Source organism: Lactuca virosa, chromosome 4, assembly GCF_052849685.1.
Source record: "Lactuca virosa cultivar CGN04683 chromosome 4, Lactuca_virosa_CGN04683_v6, whole genome shotgun sequence".
Lineage (NCBI taxonomy): Eukaryota > Viridiplantae > Streptophyta > Magnoliopsida > Asterales > Asteraceae > Lactuca > Lactuca virosa.
In genome coordinates this window covers 281,210,627-281,232,788 of record NC_136429.1, presented here as the reverse complement: position 1 = coordinate 281,232,788, position 22,162 = coordinate 281,210,627, and the positions used below count along the sequence as shown (strand labels likewise).

General features: G+C 39.0%; 1 pseudogene; it reads left to right on the top strand.

Annotated features, from left to right (window-relative positions):
* Positions 1-1,502: 1,502 nt before the first annotated feature.
* Positions 1,503-3,358, top strand: LOC145108329 (aldehyde oxidase GLOX pseudogene; annotated as a pseudogene).
* Positions 3,359-22,162: the final 18,804 nt, after the last annotated feature.

Below are 22,162 nucleotides of genomic sequence, written 5' to 3'. Positions count from 1 at the left end.
GAATATGGGATTACTTAGAACCTAAGCTTTTTTTTATTAACCAGAAAAAACTTATTCTAGGATTAAATATAGAGAAATCATAGTACCCTACTTATACTTGGTCTCAAAGAGTTTGACTCTAATAATACAAAAACTTGGAAAGAAAGTAAAAACAAAACATTCCAAAAATACCCTTACACATAGAATCCGATTAATCCAACAATCACCCCCTTAATCGGATTGGTCATACAACTCGTTCACCACAAGAATCGATTCAAACCATCTCAATTCTCAACCTTTCCCGGACCACCGACCTCCACATCGGTCACATCCAAAGTCTTCTCTTAACCAATTTGATTTGTCACAACACTTGTAACATGTAACATGACATCCCATCGGACACGTTCACTGCCATCTCGACGTACTATCAAACATTCATTACGCTTTCTTTGTATTTTCTAGAGTGTCACAAGGCTTTTAGGTAATTTGACTATTGTTCAAAACAAAAAATGTTTGTTTCTTGCGGCAAGAGCTAAAACTAATTAAAAGATTGCCCGCAAAGGAAAAAAAAGAAATAAGAATATAAAATATTAGAATACTACCATGCGTTGGTCTCGCTTTAGAATTATTTTCTATGTTGTTCTATGCACCTTTTTTAAATATAATATATTTTATTACAATAATGTCAGCAAATACGGAATTTAGAAGTTCCATGGAATGTCAAACACTACCTAACGTACAGTTATAAAATAAACTAAACTTGATCTTCAAATTGAATCTCATTACGAGCGAGGGTCATGCATCAGTTTATATAGTCTAATTCCATTTTTGGTTACACCTGCCATCACAAACATGTATATAAAATTAGCTTGTTGGCTTACCATACATTTTGAATTCATAAATGACTGAATTTTTTTTTTATATGTTGAATTAACAGAATCATTAGACAACAAACACGTCAAGGCAACATGTATTGAGAGAATGCTTTTTTAATTCATTTTCAACACTCCAACATTTCAATTATATCCATCTATTACTGAAACTTGTATATTTGGTAAAGAAATTGTTGTATATGTCGATATATCAATATATCACAGAAACATGACATGTTCTGTGACAGTCTTTTTTTCCAAGGGTAATTAAATGGTCAACGGCTCATGTACGTAGGATGATTTTTATGAGTTTTTTTAAGTACCTTGTAAGGCTAGTTTGACGATATTTGATATAGAATTTAAACATGACAAAAAAATGATTTTGATCTTATAAACCAAACAGAGGATATTAATTACACATATATAAATATTATTGACATTATGCGGATCATTGTCTAATGTGAATAATTATAGTGAATGAACCCAACATCTTTGTTTTGAAGGTGCATAGAAATAACATAGAAATAGAACTTTAAAACAGGAATATTCGAAATTCTTTACAAACATTCATCCCGTTGACAATATCAACATAGCATGCTTGAACTAGTATTTAAACGACCCAACATCACCTCCAAAACACACGACCACATCACCGATTATCCCCAATCAAATAAAGAAAAAAGAAGTACAAACTTAATGATGACCTTCTCCCCTTCTCTCCTTTATCACCATCTTCTCCTTTCCCTCCTAGTGATCCTCCTCCATGCCCCGCTATGTCCTGCTGCAGGTGGATCATGGTCCGTCCTCCTCCCAAGCATTGGCATCTCCGCCATGCACATGCAGCTGCTCCCTAACGATCGTGTTGTAACATATGATCGTACAGACTTTGGTGTCTCCAACATCTCTCTTCCAAATGGCAAATGCCGCCCTAACTCAACAGACTGCTCAGCCCACTCGGTGGAGTATGATGTTGGTTCCAATACAGTACGTCCACTCATGGTTTTAACCAATCTGTGGTGTTCCTCAGGAACCCTAATGCCAGATGGCACCTTGACCCAGACAGGTGGCTGGGCTGATGGTTACCGGAGGGTGAGAACTTATAAATCATGTAGCACATGCGATTGGAAGGAGATACCAGATGGGTTGAATCAACAGAGATGGTATGCCACCAATCACTTGTTGCCGAACGGGAGACAAATTATCATAGGAGGACGCCAGGCATTTAATTACGAATTCTACCCCAAAAAGTCGGCTACTGAGAACTCTCCCAGCTTTCCATTTTTGGTTCAGACTAATGACCCCAATGTTGAGAATAACTTATACCCTTTTGTATTTCTCTATCCTGATGGGAATTTGTTTGTTTTTGCCAACAATCGTGCAATCTTATTTGACTATACCAAGAACCAAGTTGTCAAGACGTACCCAACAATACCCGGTGGTCAACCAAGGAACTACCCAAGCACGGGCTCTGCAGTACTACTCCCTTTGCGGATAAAAAAGGGGGTAGTAGATGCTGTGGAAGTATTGGTTTGTGGGGGTGCACCCACAGGAGCATTTGTTAATGCAAATAATGGAAAATTTGATGGAGCTCTTGATACTTGTGGGAGGATCAAAATATCGGATCCAAATCCACAATGGGTGATGGAGACCATGCCTATGGCTCGAGTCATGGGCGACATGTTGTTGCTCCCCAATGGTCATGTGTTGATCATCAATGGTGCATCAGCTGGAGTTGCAGGGTGGGAACTTGGGAGGAACCCTGTTCTTAGCCCTGTGATTTATACACCCGATAACCAAATCGGGTCTCGATTCGAGGTGCAAAATCCAAGCACAAAACCTAGAGTTTACCATTCCACAGCGGTTATGCTACGAGATGGTCGTGTTCTTGTTGGTGGAAGCAACCCTCATGATAAATATGTCTTCACAAATGTTCTTTACCCAACTGAATTGAGCTTGGAGGCCTTTTCGCCTTCTTATTTGGATTCAAACTCATCTTCTTTGCGCCCTAGGATAATCTCACCGAAGACCAAATCCAATATACGCTATGGAAAGAGGGTGGCTATTACATTCACTGTTTCAGGCCCAGTGGACCTAAAATTGGTCACTGTGACATTGATGTCACCTTCATTTAACACTCACTCGTTTTCTATGAATCAAAGGTTGTTGGTGCTTGACACCGGCAACTCCACCAAGGCTGTCGGAAAGTCGACTTATAAAGTTGGTGTGGTAGCACCTCCATCTGGTAACATTGCACCGGCTGGGAATTATATGTTGTTTGTGGTTCATAAAGACATTCCATGTCCGGGAATCTGGGTCCAAATCCGGAGATGAAATCCCAAAGTACTATATTAATTACGTTGGCTTCCTGCATTACGCAGTTTATGGTTTCGTTCATTCATTTTCAACTGTTAATTAAGAGATGGTGCATTTAATAAATTTTTGTGCATGGACCTATAATTTTGTAAATTTCACCTTGTTATTATATAAATATTCTTGTGTCACTTTAATTACACTGTTACTTCACGAGCCAACGAATAACATTTGGGTTTTTGTTTAATTACATTTCTGTACTGTGTACTCATAGCTGGTTTTTTTATCATTTTGGTTTTCTATTTAGTGATCATATCCGGTGAATCGAACAACCCGTTACTGATCTTCGAAGCAACCAAAGCCATTTGAGAAAGAAAATACAATCCCATCAACAAACTGAACTTACAACCTCACTATGGCTTAGTTAAACCTCTCAGCAAAGAAAAAAAAACACATAGCGATTGAGAATTTAATAAATCTATTTTTGAGTTATACATATGTTCTCACAATTCCATTCCATTTGTCGCCGGCTTTGCAACAACTTATAATTGTCATTCAATAAAATAGTAGTGATTAGTGTCATCTGCATATTAATTTATTTTGGTATGTACATTATGTGCACCCTGCACGTAGGTTAGACGTGGTTCTTTTCTTCCTGACTAAAATAAGAAAACGAAGACAACAAGAATTTAATTAAATGTCAAACACTACCAAACCAAGGTCAATCAAATAATCATCACCATTAAACTGATCGTAACTGGATATATATATATATATATATATATATATATATATATATATATATATATATATATATATATATATATATATATATATATATATATGGGAAAATGGAATATACATTACAGCCCCACCTAAGCTTAGGTAGTAAACCTCTTGAAAATACATTGTTTTACTATATAAAGATTACGGTTAATGGATTCACGATTAATACTTCAAGATGTAAATTCAAGATCGACACAATAGGGTTTACCGTTTAGAGTTTAGGGTTTAGGTTTAGGGTTTAGGGTTTAGGGTTTATATATATATATATATATATATATATATATATATATATATATATATATATATATATATATATATATATATATATATATATATATATATATATATATATATAGGTTCAGGTTCATTTGAGACCATGCTAATTTTGTAAGACCGTGATACCAAATTTAAAAATAATTTTAAAATGTAAAATAAAAGAAAAAAATAGAAAAATTCTTTTTTTAATTATTATTTTCGGAACGAAAATAAATATTAAAAAACTCATTTAAATGACGTTTCATGGACGTTCGTCGCATATCATTAAATTCTCGAATCCGTATTAATTATTATGGATGTGGGTCGAATGCGAACGATCCACGCGTAAGTATTGGGTTTGACGTTTGTCCTTTTGACAAAATGGGTGGTGAAAAATTATCATCGCAGTTCTGACTATTTTTTTGTTTTTTTATCGAAACCGGACCCTATATATATATATATATATATATATATATATATATATATATATATATATATATATATATATATATATATATATATATATATGGTTAGGTTAATGTGAGACTGCTTAATTTTGTGAGACCGTGAGACGCAATCATTGTCACTCATTTAGTAGATAAAACAAAAACATTTTTAAAATGCAAAATAATGGAAAATTTTCGAAAAAAAAAATTTCCAATATTATTTTCGGAATATATATTTTCCAAAAAAAAAAAATTCCAAAATAAATACGAAATAAATACAAAAAAAAATACATTTTTTACATATTTTAGTAGAATATTTAGAATATTCTACATATCTGAGAAATCTAGTAGAATATTCTAAACATTCTAAAAATCATATTAGAAATGTACAGTACAATATTCTATTAGAATATTTCATGTATTTTTAAAAAAAAACGGTAAGGTTTTTTTATTTTTTTTTGTTTTTTAAATATTTTTTGTCGTTTTTTTTCTTTTTTGTTTACTTTTTTAATATCTTTACTACATACTTGAATATTCTAGTTATTTTGTTTATTTTTGAATTTTTTTGTTTTTTTTTTATTTAATTTTTTATTAAACTAAATATCGGTTTGAGTTATTTAATGTTTACCAATTACAAAATTTTATATAAGAAGAATATTAAGGATCATAATACTTTTCGCTCATTTTTTTAATCATATTATTTTTTGAATCATAAATTTTGAATCATAGTATTTTGAATCTAATCATTTTTGAATCATATGATTTTGGATCAATTATGTATTCAATATTTAAATAATGTTTTTGTTCAAAAAAAAGTTATGGATCATTATATATTTTGAATCATTTAATTTTGAATAATAAAATATATAATTCAAGGTTATAAATTATTTGAGCCTAAATATTTTTAGATCATAACAAATTAATTATCATAAACAAGTTGAATCAAAAGTTTTTTTTAATTATAACATTTTGGATCATTATACTTTGGATCATATTATTTTCAACATTTTTTTTAAAAGTTACTATTGTAATGCCTTGTTCCGAATCGATTCCTAATTCGACGCTCTGACCCGAAGATCGGCCATCTTAAAGATTAGGGCCTTTGGAAAGGTGAGAACTAGACCCATTTGGGTGCGGGTTATGTAATTAAGGTTATCTGGGTGTTCGGTTACTGTTTTAGAGCCTAGTGGTATTTCAGTTAAGTGGCAGTTCGGACTTTAATGGAAATTGGATTTTTGTTCGGAATGTCTTAAGGCTGGTATGAGTTGATAGAAGTGTAGGGCTTCTCGTTACCTTTTCGTGGATATAAGGATCGTTGGAAACGGACTTGTAACGAAGAAGTTATCGCCTTCGAAAGGTTAGTGAAATTAGGGTTTCACTAGGTACGAGGGGCGTACTAAGAGGAAGGCCATTACGCGGGGCGTACATCTTCAGTATGTTGGGCGTACTAAGTCAGTTGGTCGCGATAACCCTTTAGAGTACGCATGGCATACAGGAAGTACGTTGGGCGTACTCCAGTCAGCCCCAAACCCTATTTTTGGGTCTTGGACCCTATTTAAACTCCTTATCTTATCATCTAACCCTAGTATCTTCAGCCTCCATCCCTCTAAACCCTAGAAATGAAACCCTAGCCCCCATTTGAGTGGTTTTGGAGTTTTTGGGTGTTATTTCATGCTTTTGGTGTTCATAGAAGAAGATGGAGCTTCTTGGAGAGGTATGGGTTTGCTTGGGGCTTTTGGATTTAGGCTTGTTGCATCTTGATCTACATCTTGAAGGAAAAAAGTTTATACCTTGGTGATCTTATGTGTTGGATCTAGTTCATGGAGTATTTTGTGTATTTTGGGTCTTTGTGTTAAAGATGGGTTTTTGATATACTCCAAAAGCAATAGGTGCTAGATCTTAGCTCCTTTCAGTTTTTATCGTGTCTTTTAGTCCATGCAAGCATTAAGAACTTTGTTAAGTCCTTATTGAGCTTTTGAGTTCCTTTTTTCCATGTAAGCACGTAAAGTTGCCAACTTTATGTGATAAGTAGTTTTATGGAGTCAGATCTAAGAGTTTGGCACTTTGTCTTAACCAATTAAGGGTTTTATAGAATGAAAAAACGGTCTGAGGAGTACGTTGGACGTACGTAAGTGTATGCTCAGTGTAATGCTGATTTTGTGCTTTAAGGACTTGTACTCTGTGCTTCGAAGTCGTGTACGCGAGGCGTACGTCTTGAGTACGTTGGGCGTACTCTTCAATTCAGCATTATTGGGCTTTTTGAGTTTGGGCCTTGTTGGGCCAATGGGATTTTGTTTTTGGGCCATATTTAGGCTGAGGACTTTCTTGGTATTGGTCCCTTGAGAATTTTAGGCCCAATTAGGAAGTTGGGCAATATTGGGCTTTTGATGCTTTTGTCTTGGGCCTTGTGTAACATCCCAAAATTCAGAACCAAACATTTCATTTTTAATTATTAAATAAAACCATGGTTATCAAAACCTCTCGTCAAAAACATAAGTCAAGTATCCAAAACATCACAATCATGTTAATAAAACAGAATATCCATAACAAAACATCAGAGTAAACATCCCATGCTAAAACATCATGGTGTGTGCAATATAGTCATCCCGAGCTCTTCCCTTTGCTACCAGAAGTACCTGAAAACTGTAAGCACGAAGCATAGTGAGTTTCCCCAAACTACCACATACCATACACATAATCACATAATCACATATAAACATATAAACATATCGTGTGCCCCGCCCGGCATCGGACAGTGTCCGACAACAGGCCCCGCCCGGCAACGAGCAAAGCTCGGTATACATATAAACATATCAAAAAATACACAAGAATAATCACATAACATAAACATATAAACTGTAATAGCCCAAATTTCCAATAAATTTTTTCATTTTTAGTAACAAAATCATTTTCATAAAATATAGCATTCCAATTACATTTGTTTTTCAAAAATCCATGACATCAGATAAATTATTAAAAACATCAGAGTGCCCACACTAAAATGTCGGAGATTGCACGTCGTGCCATCATGCCGGGCCCTTGTCCTTAGATCCTGAAGTACCCTAAACAACCAACAAACTGTAAGCTAATGCTTAGTGAGTTCCCCATAACATACCCCACATAAACCACATAATCACATAACTGTATAAACCACATATATACTACATAAGCCATGCATACAAACATATAAGGATGTCGTGGACTCCCTCCAGGGTCTTACTCTAGGATGTTGTGGGCTCCCCCCAGGGTCTTATACCTATGTGTCATGGGCTCCCCACATGGTCTTTAACCGGAATGCCATAGGCTCCCCCACATGGTCTGACGTCCAGCTTCCACGGGCTCCCCCTAGGTCTTCGCATATCTAACCAATAAGGCACTAACAAATTTACATACATACATACTAGGCATATCCATAATGATTGCACAATAATTATCACAACTAACTGAATGGGTCGGCTTTGGTACCTTCGACCCATTGGTATGGTGAGGAGACTCACCTCAAATGCGAACTATAGCTGAGTAGGTCCAAACTCCGAGTATCAGCTCTGCCATCTCCCTAATCATAAACAATTCCTTAGATACAACTCAACCCTTCAAACCCATTAAAAGTCAACCCTGATCAAGGTCAAAGTCCAGGTCAAGTCAAGGTCAAAGTCAACGCTCCGAGTTGACCAACTCGTCGAGTTATCCCCGTAACTCGTTGAGTCCATCCCAAAGCCAGAATCGTGATGTTGCGATCCAACTCGTCGAGTTCTCTTAAAACATGTCGAGTTCCTCCGTTTTCCAACAGAATCGGGGTAACTCCAACCTAACTCGTCGAGTTCCCTTGTGAACTCGTCGAGTTCTTCAGTCTGTCAACTCACTTAATGCATTAAGCCCTTTTTCTCAAATCCAAAGGTTCCAAACTTCATATCCCCCTTCGTAGAGATGTTTAGAAGGGTAAAGTTTCCAACTTTACCCCCAAGGATCATCTAATAAGCTCTAAACCCAAACCCTAGTTCTTTTAAGGAAGGTCTTGACTCATTAAGCCCTTAAACTCTCATCCCATCGTCCCAAAACACAGATCTGATGTATAAAGGTGGACAAATCACGTAAAGTTTCTAACTTTACGTTCATGCATGCTTGAACACTCTCCAAGGTCCATTTTAGGCTTCATAGTGGACATATTGCTTGAATAGGACATGGAGACTATTAAAGTTTTCAACTTTAATCCTGTAGAGGTCTTATGGTGGCCAAATCTACACCCTCAACCTCTGGAAAACTCTTTTCGTTGGACATCCAAGCCAAAGTCCCAAAACCAAGCACAAAACTACAAAAGATGAGATCTAATAAGTTACATGTCAAGGTTATAACTTTATACCTCCAAGATGCAGCCTTTGATGTAGAGTTTCTGGATCCAAGAGCTCTCTTCCAAGTTTGATACTTCTCTCTCCAAAACCTCCTTCAAAGATCTCAAACAATCACTCAAACACTCACAAAACTCAATGGACAAGGAGGAAGGAGATTCTAGGGTTTTCTCTGGGCAAGGGGGCTGGTAGGGAGGCCAACCCTAGGAGTTAAGTCCTTTAAATAGGGTGCAATACCCGAAAAATTAGGGTTTTCCTTTCCATGGCCAACTCGTCGAGTTGGGGCTCCCCAACTCGTCGAGTAGGCCCTCCAATCTAAGCGGCTGGAAAGATTTCTACTCATCGAGTTAGAGCCGCCCAACTCGTCAAGTTCCTTCCAATATTTACAAATAATTAGAATTAATTCATACCTGGACCAAGCGTTACATAAACATTCCTTGGGCCCTGCTCGACATCGGACCAAAATCCGAAAAGCATACAAACATTTCTCGGGCATCTCCCGGCATCGGACCGTAATCCGGAAAGCATACGAATACAAACACATGCAAGAATCAAGAAGATATCAAGCATAAAAACATACCTCGGCCATCGCTCGACATCGGATCGTAATCCGAAAAACATATAAACATACATCGGCCACCGCCCGACATCGAACCTTAGTCCGGAATACATACAGTCATAAATACGGGTCACAATTCGTGCCTTCGACAAATTCAAACAGGAGGAAAACTCACATGAATGCTATATCTTACGGTAAGGAATCTCTATTAGTTGCTCCGACGACTCCCTGAGCTATCAGTACACAAATAACACTTAGTCAAAACCTAATAATCCTTCTTAGGGTAAAATGACCATTTTACCCCTAATCTAATATGGTCCATGCCTAAAGCCCAAAACCATAACATGAAAGGCCCAATACTAGGTAGACTTCCCAAGCCCACTTATGGCTCACTAATGACCCAACTTTCTAAATTGGGCCCAACTCCTCAAATGGGCCTTCCCTTAAGCCCAAATATATTTTAGCCTAAAAAATTTGATTTCTGATGACCCAATAAGGCTCAAAGCTAAGAATTCCAAGAATCAGCCCAAACTGAGGCCCGTATGAGCGAAGCTCATTCTGACTGAGTACGTAGGGCGTACTCAGCTGTACGCTGCACGTACTGGGTTGGTGACTTAGCAACTGGTCCAAACCACAAATCTAAGCTCGACTAGAAGCCTTGACCCATAAAGTCACTGACTTGGTGACTTAGCATGTCCCAAAAAGTTCCAATCTCAAGAAATAGCAATAAACGTTAATAAAAATGACCTTAACTCATGCATGGGTGGATTGTATCCCCAAAAATGGAAACTTTATGGTTCTAGGTCCCAAATAGCACTAAGAGTGGCAACTCCAGGCCTAGGAAATGGATTTGGACAATAAAGCTTCATCCTTGGGACTAAAAAGGTCCTTAAAACCGAACACAAGATATCTAAGCAAATAATCACTAAGTTCAAAGCTTTATACCTTATATGAATACCAAATGTTGATGAGGTTCTGGATCTATAAGCCTTTGCTCCTTTGATGATGCTTCAACAATGGCCAGCTTCCTTCAAAACACCTAGATGCACTCCAAAATGGTCTTCTAAGCTCAAAACACACAAACAAGAGATTAGGGTTTCGTCGGATCTGCTTAAGGGTGAGAGGGTGGCTGGGCTTTAGGGCATAATGTTCTTTACATAGGGGTTAACCCTAAATTTTAGGGTTTTGGGGACTGCATGCGTACACTATGCATACCCTTTGGTACGCAGCGCGCACGCGCATGGCATCTTCTACCATATCTCATGAATACGTTGCGCGTACTTAGAGTGGTACGCCCCGCGTACGTCACTCTTAAGCCCAATCATAAGAACCCAATTGGTTTAAGCCCAAACCAATTCAATTAATTAACCCAACATATATATATATATATATATATATATATATATATATATATATATATATATATATATATATATATATATATATACGTTGGAGAATTATCGAGTGTTACAATTCTCCCCCACTTGAATCAGACTTCATCCTCAAAGTCTGTCGGCTCGAACAACTCGGGGTAATGCTCCCTCATTTCCTCCTCTGGCTCCCAAGTACACTATGATCCCTTGCAGTGCATCCACTGCACCTTCACCAACTGTACAATCTTGTTCCTCAAGATTTTCGTCTTCCGATCGAGAATCGCTATCGTTCTCTCAACGTAGTTCAGGTGGTCGTCCACATGAATATCCTCCAAAGGCACAACTGCATGCGGAATTATCCACTAAGCACTTCCGCGGCTGGGAGACATGAAAAGTATTATGGATCTAAGTAAGCTCGGCTGGAAGATCAAGACGACAAGCTACACGGCTCACCCGAGCCAAAACCATGAACGGACCGATGTACCTGGGACCCAGCTTGCCTCCCTTCCTGAATTAGATGATACCCTTCCAAGGTGACACTTTCAGGAGAACAATGTCGCCCACCAGAAACTCCAAGTCTGACCAGCGCTTGTCGCAATAGATTTTCCACCGACTCTGAGCAGTCTGGAGCCTGCTCCGAACCTGTTGGATCTTCTCAGTGGTCTTGAGTACCACCTCAGTACTCCTTATGACAATCTGACCGATCTCGACCTAATAGATTGTGTCACACCCCCGAACCAGGACAGCGGAAACGTCTGGGGGCGGATGACGTCATTGTATAGTATCACAACAATTGAATATAAATTAAGCATAGAAACAAAACATCATGCATTGAGATAACACACTTACATTGTTTACATATTGTATCTGTTTATGAAATTACACAAAAATGACATATTGAATGAAATTTCAAAATGCAGCAAATATCCAAGATCCATGACCAAAATACCTGCTCACTGAGTCCTTGATAATACAAGTCGTTTTGAAAAGCGTCAACATAGAATGTTGGTGAGTTCATAAGCATTTTTGTAAGAAAAGGTTTGTAACATCTTTGGTTGTAAAAATTTGTAAGACTCTAGAAAATCCGATATTTTCTGTGAAAAATTGTTTGTGAGTCTCGTTCTAAAACTGTGAATAATTGCATGCATGTACTTTGTTTTTCTTTTTGTTTGTAATTGTAAAATGTAGGTCCCCAGAAAATCCCATATTTTCTGTTGTATGAAAAATCGTAGTCTTAAACCCTAAGAGTGGAGTGGTAGTAATGGTGTACAAAAAAAATGAGGTGTAGTTTTATATTTTATAAAACCAGTGAAATGTATACTTTTTGTAAATCCAAAATAACGTTGTTAATCCCTATGCGAGTCGTTACAACCATGCTTGATGTGACTGATATGTCTGTCATGACGTTCTTCAAGCGTCGGTTTTGGGAAGATATTTGTTAGCCTAGACTTGCCCCGTCTAGCTGTAGCGAACAACTCAGGTGTGGGGGTGTCAACCCCGTATAGATCTATACGCTAGGTAGGTACGGTGAAGGAAAGCTTCACAAGAGCCTTAACAGATTTACGCGAACTTTGACTCCCATTATTGAATAATGAAAATATCATTACTAGTGTAAATTCATGACTGAAGTTTTATGACACGCGTATTACAGCTTTATGACATACAACTTATAACTTGTACTTTTCAAAGCTTTATGATGGAAAGATTATGACACGCAAATTTTTCTGTCGTGTAATTCTGTTTTGTATACCTTTTTGGTTAAATTATTTATATCATTTTTTATAAATAATCATTAATGGACTTGTCTACTTGTAATATATGTTGTGTAAATAGCATAATCCTCTAAGTTTTTAAACCGTTAAAATGGTGACAACATATGACGACTATTTTACTAGTAAAAAATTATTTTTAGTAAAATAATCAAGTTTTGTAGTTTGTTTTAACACAGCAAATTTTAGTTTAAGAGTTTTGTAACACAAAATATACTATTTAGTTTTAACTCTAATAAGTCACAATTTGTACAAAACACATATAACAACTTTGAGTTCTATTATCTTCCAAATTTATGTAAAGTATAAGAGTTAAAAGTGCTTATGTCCAAGAGTTAACATATTTGAGTATAAAACCCATATTTTCGCCATTTTGGTCGAACAAACATGGCCACAAAACTTTTATAACACAAAGATGTTATTAACATATGCTTTATGATTTTTAACATATATTAAGAACCTTTTTAGTTGAGAACTTGTTTCATCTTCAACCCATGACTATGATACATGAAATTATCCAAAGGATAAACTTAATCTAGCAACATGAGCCTTGTAAATCTCGAGTTTATGGTGGGTTAACATGAAGTAATCAACATTTTAATCACAATATTTAAGATGCATGCTAATACCCAAAGGTTAAACACGTTACACATCGGTACATGCAATTATCCAATGGTTAAACGAGATTTGACTTGTATCCCCTCCCCCCAAAAAACGTATGAAGAACACGAAAATAGTGGGGTATGAAGCTCACCTTGGTTGATTTCGTGTGGTAGGAGGAAGAAGGAAGGAGTTTTCGATCCTAGCTTGGTCTTGGAGTGGTTCTCGAAAAGTGGAAGTTCTAAGAATTATACACACGAAAATATGTGTAAATATGGAGTTCTTTGACCTAGATATGTATAGAAATCACTTAAGTTTACAAGAAACTTACCAAGTTCTTGTGAGTTGTTTGAAGAAAACCTTGAGGATGGCACCACACATGAAATTTTTTTAGAGAGAATGGGGATGAAAGAACTTGAGAGTGAATTAAGTTTGAGAGAAAATTTTGGTGGATGTGTTGTGGGGGAAATCGGCCGATCATAAGGGTAAAAAGGGGGGGGGGGAATGGGTTGACTTCCTTAGGGTTTGATGTGATGCATACATGGATACATGAAAGTCCAAAGCATTGTTGCATGTTGGATAAACATGAGGTGGCACCCAATTTTTCCCATTTCTTTTTTTTGTTCATGATCAACCCTAACTGAACCCTATGGTTCTCGGTCTAAAGGATAGCCCAAAAGAAAAGGCTTTCGACCCAATAAGGCTCAAGGAAGAGGCTTTCGGTCCAATAAGGCCCAAAGGAAAGCTTTTGGCCCAATAAGGCCCAAGGAAGAGGCTTTTGGCCCAATAAGGCCCAAAGGAAGGTTTCCGGCCCAATAGGGTGTTGGGCCGAGAATTCTTGGATCAAAAGCCAAAATGGATTGGACTTAGCTACTGGATCAAGTTTTTGGGCTTTCATGAGGCTATTCCAACTTGATTCACAATGTATGCACATATGAATTCAAATAACATTGTAGTTTGAATTTTTATTGATAAGATGCAACAAGGTTACATAGAGGAATTTGTTGTGAACAAGCTTCACATCTTAAAACCTAAGCATTTCTTTAGGTTCGACACATGAAAGACAGGGTGTACATTGCTGAGCTCTGGTGGTAACTGCAGCTTGTAAGCCACCAAACCAATCCTGGCAAGGATTTCGAATGGTCCGATGTATCTTGGATTCAACTTTCACCGCCTTCAAAAGCGTATCATCCCTTTCCATGGAGAGACCTTTAGCAGTACACGATCACCGACTTGGAATTCTAGGGGCTCCCGTCGTCTGTCAGCGTAGCTCTTCTGTCGGTCTTGAGATGCCTGGAGTCAATCCCTGATCTGAACGATCTTCTTAGTTGTTTCCCTGATAATCTCGGGTCTAGTAAGAGTGTTGTTTGGTACCTGCCCTTTTGCCAGTTGAGTATCCCCCACCTCAGCCCAACAGAGGGGTGATATGCATTTTCGCTCGTATAAGGCCTCGAAGGGGGCGACCTTGATGCTTGTGTGATAGCTATTGTTGTACGAGAATTCGATTAAGGAAAAATGGATATCACATGCCTTGCCGAAGTCTATCACATAGGCTCGGAGCATATCTTCCAAGGTTTGGATGGTCCTCTCACTCTGGCCATCTGTTTGGGGATGGTAGGCAGTGCTCATATCGAGCTGGGTTCCCAATGACCTCTGGAGTGATTGCCAAAATCGTGATGTAAATCTGCTATCTAGGTCAGAGATAATAGATTTTGGCATGCCATGCAGCCTTATAAATTCCTTTATGTAGATTCGGGTCAGCTTTTCCATTTTATACGTCTCCTTTATTGGCAGGAAATGGGCGGATTTGGTTAATCGGTCGACAATTACCCAGATGGCATCCAATCCGTCTTCCGTCTTGGGTAGTTTGGTTATGAAATCCATCGTTATCCTTTCCCATTTCCACCCGGGTATTTCGGGTTATTGCAATAGACCCGAGGGCTTTTGTAATCTACCTTTACCTTGGCGCAAGTTAGGCACTTGCCCACGTAGGTAGCAATTTTAGCTTTCATATTCAATCACCAGTAATGTTGTTTGAGATCCAGGTACATCTTGTCGGACCCCGGATGGACGGAGTATCTTGTCTTGTGGGCGTCATTCATGACCACGTCTTTGAATCCACCGACCTTCGGTGTCCAGATTCGATCCATGAGGTAGTAGGCTCCGTCATACTTGATTGTGAGGTTCTTGTCCATCCCACACAAAGCTTCGTTTGCGAAGTTTCCGGGTTTCAAGGGTTCCAGCTGAGCCTCCTTGATTTGTGAAGCCAAGTGGGAATGGATGGTTATCGTTAGTGTTCTTACTCGGCTACCCGAGTATTCTTTTCTGCTTAGGGCATCGGCTACCACATTGGCCTTGCTTGGATGATATCGGATTTCACATTCATAGTCATTCAGCAGCTCAACCCATCGTCGCTGCCTCATGTTTAGTTCTTTCTGGTTTAGGAGATGCTGGAGGCTTTTGTAGTCTGTGAAAATGGTGCACTTCGTCCAGTAGAGGTAGTGACTCCAAATCTCTAGAGCGAAGAACACAGCTCCCAACTCAAGATCGTGAGTGGTATAGTTCACTTCATGGGTTTTTAGCTGTCATGACGCACAGGCTATAACTTTTCCGCGATGCATAAGTACACATCCTAGCCCCTGATTGGATGTGTCGCAATATACTACGAAGTCTTCTATTCCCTCTAGAAGAGAAAACACCGGAGCACTACAGAGGGCTTGTTTCAGGGTTTGAAAGGCATCCTCATGTTTCGTCTCCCAGGTGAAAGGTACGCCCTTCTGGGTTAGAGTTGTAAGTGGCTTGGCGATCTTGGAGAAATTCTGAATGAACCTACGGTAATAACCAGCGAGGCCTAAGAATTGCCTCATCTCCGTTGGGGTTCTCGGGGTTGCCCAGCCCTCAATCACTTTAATCTTGAAAGCGTCCACATGTATACCCTCTTCACTGACTACGTGTCCCAGAAAGTCCACTCTGCCGATCCAGAACTCGCACTTGGAGAATTTCGCATACAGCTTCTCCGCTCGGAGTGTTTCCAAAACCTGTCGTAGATGTTGGTTGTGTTCTTCCTTGCTCTGAGAATAAACCACTATGTCGTCGATAAATACTATAACGAAGTTGTCAAGGAAAGGTCGGAAGACTCGGTTCACCAGGTCCATAAATGTCGCAGGTGCATTTGTCAGACCAAAGGGCATTACCACGAATTCATAATGCCCGTAACGAGTTCGGAAGGCGGTTTTGGGGACATCTTCCTCTCGGACTCGCAGTTGATGGTATCCAGACCTCGGATCTATTTTCGAGAAGTAACTGGCTCCTTGTAACTAGTCAAATAGATCATCGATCCTAGGAAGAGGGTATCGATTCTTGACGGTGAGCTTGTTGAGTTCACGGTAATCGATACACATGCGAAAAGAACCATCTTTCTTTTTGACACACAAAAGTAGAGCTCCCCAAGGAGAGAAACTTGGCCTTATGAACCCTTTGTCTAGTAACTCGCTTAATTGGCTGAAGAGTTCTTACATTTCTGCAGGGGCTAATCTTTACGGTGATTTGGCAATTGGCGTGGCTCCGGGTATCATGTCAATCCGAAATTCGACCTGTCGTTCAGGGGGTATTCCCGGGAGGTCTTCAGGAAACACGTCTAGAAAATCCCATACCTCCGGGATGTCCTTGATGCTCTTCTCTTCCTTCTTTTTATCCACCACATGGGCTAGAAAGGCTTGGTTCCTTTTGTGCAATTACTTTTGTGCTTTGCTGCACGAGATGAGACGGAGGCTCGTACTGGGTTTATCACCATATATGACCAGGGTTTCGGTGTTGGGTAGGTGAAGGCGAACGGCCTTCTCGTAGCACATAATATCGGCATGGTGGGGGCTTAACCAATCCATGCCGATGATCACATCAAAGCTTCTAATAGTAACCAGCATTAAGTTGATTTGAAATGAGTGATTATTTAAAGTTAGTGTGCACCCTAGAAATACGTCATTGGTTGTTTCATTTTTCCCATTAGCCATTTCCACCGTGAAGCTTTCGTTTAACTTTTGGGGACTTTGATTGAGTAAGTGTTTAAATTTCTGACTCATGAAACTTCGTTCCGCCCCACTATCAAATAAGATGCATGCATAGATGTTGTTGAGGGGGAACGTACCAGTGACTACCGCAGGATCCCTTACAGCATCCTCGTGTCCCATTGCTAGGACCCTGCTTGTCCCCCCTGCATTACGACTGTTGGCCTTGGGACAGTTTCTCTTGAAGTGGCCAGTCTCCCCGCACCCATAGAATGATTGACTGGCCCCAGCGTTGTTGGGTTGGTTGTTTTGTTGTGCCGGTGCTCTGCAATACCGGGTGATGTGACCTCTTCGGTTACAGTTGGTGCACTGCGGGTCTCAGCATGTGCCGTTATGGTGTAAATTACATTTATCACATTTTGGGAGAGAGTTTGCATATGGCTTTATAGGTGCTGGTGTGGCTGTTGTTCATGTAAAAGGAGTGGTAGCAATGTGAACTGCTACGATTTGTTGCTTCTTCCCCGACTCTTGAGTCTGTTGTCTCTTCCTCTTCATTCCCTAGTTTTTCTTGTTATCATCCCCCTTCTTTGGTTCAGCAACAGAAGTCTTTGTGCCCTTTTGTTCTCCATGGTTGTAAAGCTTTTGCGCCAAGCGCTTGGCACTGTCGAATGTTGATAGGTTTGCAGCAATCACGTTCCCCTGAATCGGGGGAGTTAGTCCCCAGATGAGTCGTTCGACTTTCTTGCTCTCAGAGGTGATCATTCCCAGGCATAAGAGCGCCAGATCGCTGAACCGGGAAATGTAAGCTTCAATGTCAGAATCCTTTACAGTGAGATTCCATAGCTCTTGTTCAAGTTTCTGCACTTCACCCCTGGGGCAATACACATCAAGCATCATGTTTTTGAGTTCCCCCCATGCCATGAATTTTGCTACTGGTAGAGTTAGGGAATTGACATGGCTGTTCCACCATGAGAGGGCCCTATCCGAAAATGTACAAGCTGCAAACTTCACTTTACTTTCTTCAGGACAACCACAGATTTCAAAGACAGATTTGATCTTTTCAAACCATCGGGTGAGAGCTATTACACCCCCACTACCGTTAAATGGTTTGGGCTTCTCGTTGGTGAAATCCTTATATGTGCATGTTCTCTGATGTCCTGGATTATCTCCGTGATTGGAACTCCCCGTCCCATTTCCATTTCCTCCTTCGTTTGTGCCATTGTTGTTGATATGCGCGAGTGCTGCAGTAACTGCAGCTGAGACTGCCGCCTGGAATGCAGCAGAATCCATTTCTGGTGGAGGCGGCGGTGGTGGTGCGGTTGTGTTGTTCTTAAAAATGTACCTTCTGGGCGTTTCCTGCTATGAAGTAGGAATGACGATGAGTTTATGGAAACCCTTTGTTTTTTTTAGCGGTTACGGTGGTTCGATTGTACTTATAATTGAAAATTTATTACATCAAATAAAAATGGAAAGAGAGAACATAGCAGATAACAACATCACAAATAAAACACATATTTGTTTCATAAATGATAACATTTTAGTACATAATGCATGAAAATTGACCTTTGAAAAGGTCTACAGTACATCGGGGATAAAATCTGACAGCATAACGACCCTGCGAGTAGTGTAATCACTTAAACGTAGGGTCGATCCTACATACATAGAGAAAAGAAAATGGGTAACACCAACTCATACCCATAACCAAATCTACATCAAGCGCTGGGTAGGATAAGTCCTACTCATGACGAATGATCCCTGGTGGTGCCTGCGATGAGGTAGAAGCTGATGGGTTTTAGGTACAACAAATAAACTAGAAAACAATTCCTAAGTTCACATGCAACCTACTTTGGATCTATGTTTTAACTATTGAACATACAACTTTGAATTGCAAAACAAGAACCCTAGAGGAGAGAGGTTAATTTCGAAATTAACAAACTAGGGTTTAGGGTTTACATACCTTTCAATTGTTATAGCAAACAATTGATATTCCCTTGATCTTGATCTTGATCTTCTTGGAAGCTTTAGCACCACAAGTGTAATGCCTCTAATGGAATCACACCCAAACTAGCAAGAAGGAAAGTAGAAGAGAGAGGGGAGAGGGAGTATGCAAAATCTCGGCCTTAGGGTTTCTTCAAAAGAAAGAGTGACCAAAAACATGAACCAGGAGGCTCCTTATATAGCTGAGGGATCTAGGGTTTAAGGGAAACCCTAGTTATCCTTTGCTTAGGGCCTAAGCAAACCCAAGGGCCTTATCCAAGCCCCTATGGACGAAATTATTAGGGTTTCCCCTAAAGATTTCGTCCACCCTCTTCCAAGGGGGTTCTAGAGCCTTCCACTCAACTATTAGATAATTGCAAACTAGTCCCTGTACCTTATAAGTAATTCTTTTAACCCCAAAATCAATTCTGATTAATTTCTGGCTAACAATTAATTAAACATAATGATTTCTAATTAATATGTTAATCCATTAACATATTAATAAATCATTTATATATATATATTAATTTATTAATCTTATAAATTAATATCTCTCCTTTCATAATTTCCTTGTCCAGTTGCTAGGTTGAGGGCAACCCAAAAGGACTGTGCTGCTATCAATTCAAGTACATACCAATTATAGTTATGGGCTTAGACACCTAATCCAACAGTCTCCCACTTGGATAAGTCTGTAACTATAATTGCTAGTATGCCTTCTAAATTTGACCAGCAAATTGTAGCTTCCAAAAAGCTGCTGCCGAACTCTGACCCAGTCAGTTATGTGTCCTAAGATAAGTGATCATATAACCCTTCGTTCTGCTTGATATCCCCAGACATAAGACATGGAATATAATCAATCTCTTTGTCCAGAATCTATGTTTCCCGATTCCTGATTTGTGATGATGTAGGACTTCTAATTGAACACATCAATTTAGTCCTGGCTGGGCCCAGCACATAAGTCAACACCAAATCATCGAGGGGCCCACAGATATCGCTTTTCCTGTTAGGGCAAAAGGAACGAATAAACGTTGACTTATATGCTTGTATCTTTTACTCATCAAATTATGCATGACAATACGTTTTATAACACCAAGTTACTGATGCGTTTTCGTATCACCAATGCACAACCGACTTGTAAATTACAACTCATATATCTTCGTTTCAAGATTATAAGATATTATCGTCTCAGTATTACTCGTGATGAATTCCATGAAGTAATACTCTGAGCGTGGGTTTATCCAATACTCAAATCTCAATTTCTGAGTACTCATGAACATTGCAGCAATTCTATTGCCATGTCTATCCTTAGACAATCTGCAATCCAATTCATGACAGTCTTAATTCACTACTTACTTCCAAGAGTACGAGCGACTGTGGAGTTTGAATAATCTCATTATTCAGGAAGTAAAACATGCAAAAATGAAACACAATAATAAACAATTGACAAAAGGTAGTAGCCAAACTTATAAATAATACTTTATTATTTAATCACCAAAAGTCAATTACATTTACTTTGTTACAAGTTTCAAAAACTAATCTAACTACTAAAACTAATATCATCTTTCAGTCCTATGCTCCGAGCATGCTGAATATGCTTAGCCCTACTCAGACCCTTTGTGAGGGGATCTGCTGGGTTATCTTCAGATGACACCCTCTTTACTATAAGATGGCCTTCTTCAACTCTATGTCTGATGAAATGGTACTTTCTGTCAATATGTCTGGTCTTACCATGATCTCTCGGTTCCTTTGTCAAGGCAACCGCTCCTTCATTATCGCAGAACAGTTCCATAGGCTCCTGGATGGTTGGAACAACTCCGAGATCCCCGATGAAGTTCCTCAACCAAGCTGCTTCTTTCGACGCTTCACTTGCTGCAATGTACTCTGATTCACAAGTAGAATCAGTCACCGTATTTTGCTTGGAACTCTTCCAAGTAACTGCTCCTCCATTCAGTAAAAACACCCAGCCCGACTGAGAACGGAAGTTATCTCTATCCGTCTGAAAGCTGGCATCACTGTAACCATCTACTCTCAAAGTATCACTGCCACCAAGCACAAGGACCCAGTCCTTTGTCCTTCGCAAATACTTGAGTATATTCTTAACTGCTATCCAATGAGCTCTACCTGGGTTTCCCTGATAGCGACTGACCATGCTCAAAGCAAATGCCACATCAGGGCGAGTACATGTCATAGCGTACATGATCGATCCGACAGCGGAAGCATAAGGTACATGACTCATGTCATTTATTTCAACATCTGTACTTGGGCATTGAGTCTTACTCAATTTGGTATTGCTCTGGATAGGTAGCTCTCCCTTCTTGGAATTTTCCATACTAAACCTCTTTAGTACCTTATCCAAGTATGTGCTCTGACTAAGTCCAATTAGTCTCTTCTTTCTATCTCTCAATATTCTAATCCCAAGAATATATGCAGCTTCTCCAAGGTCTTTCATGGCAAAACACTTTCCAAGCCAAGACTTAACTTCTTTCAAGGTTGGAACGTCGTTACCAATGAGTAATATGTCATCGACATACAACACCAGAAAAGTTACTATACTCCCACTAGCTTTGATATACACACAGAACTCATCTTCACTTCTAGAGAAACCAAATTCTTTGACTTTCTCATGGAAGCAAAGATTCCAACTGCGAGATGCTTATTTCAATCCATAAATGGATTTCTCAAGCTTGCACACTCTATTAGGGAACTTTGCATCAACAAAACCCTCTGGCTGACTCATGTAAACATCTTCAGCCAACTTCCCATTAAGGAAAGCAGTTTTGACATCCATCTGCCAGATTTCATAATCATGAAAGGCAGCTATGGCGAGCAATATCCTAATAGATTTAATCTTAGCCACTGGCGAGAAGGTTTCATCATAGTCAACCC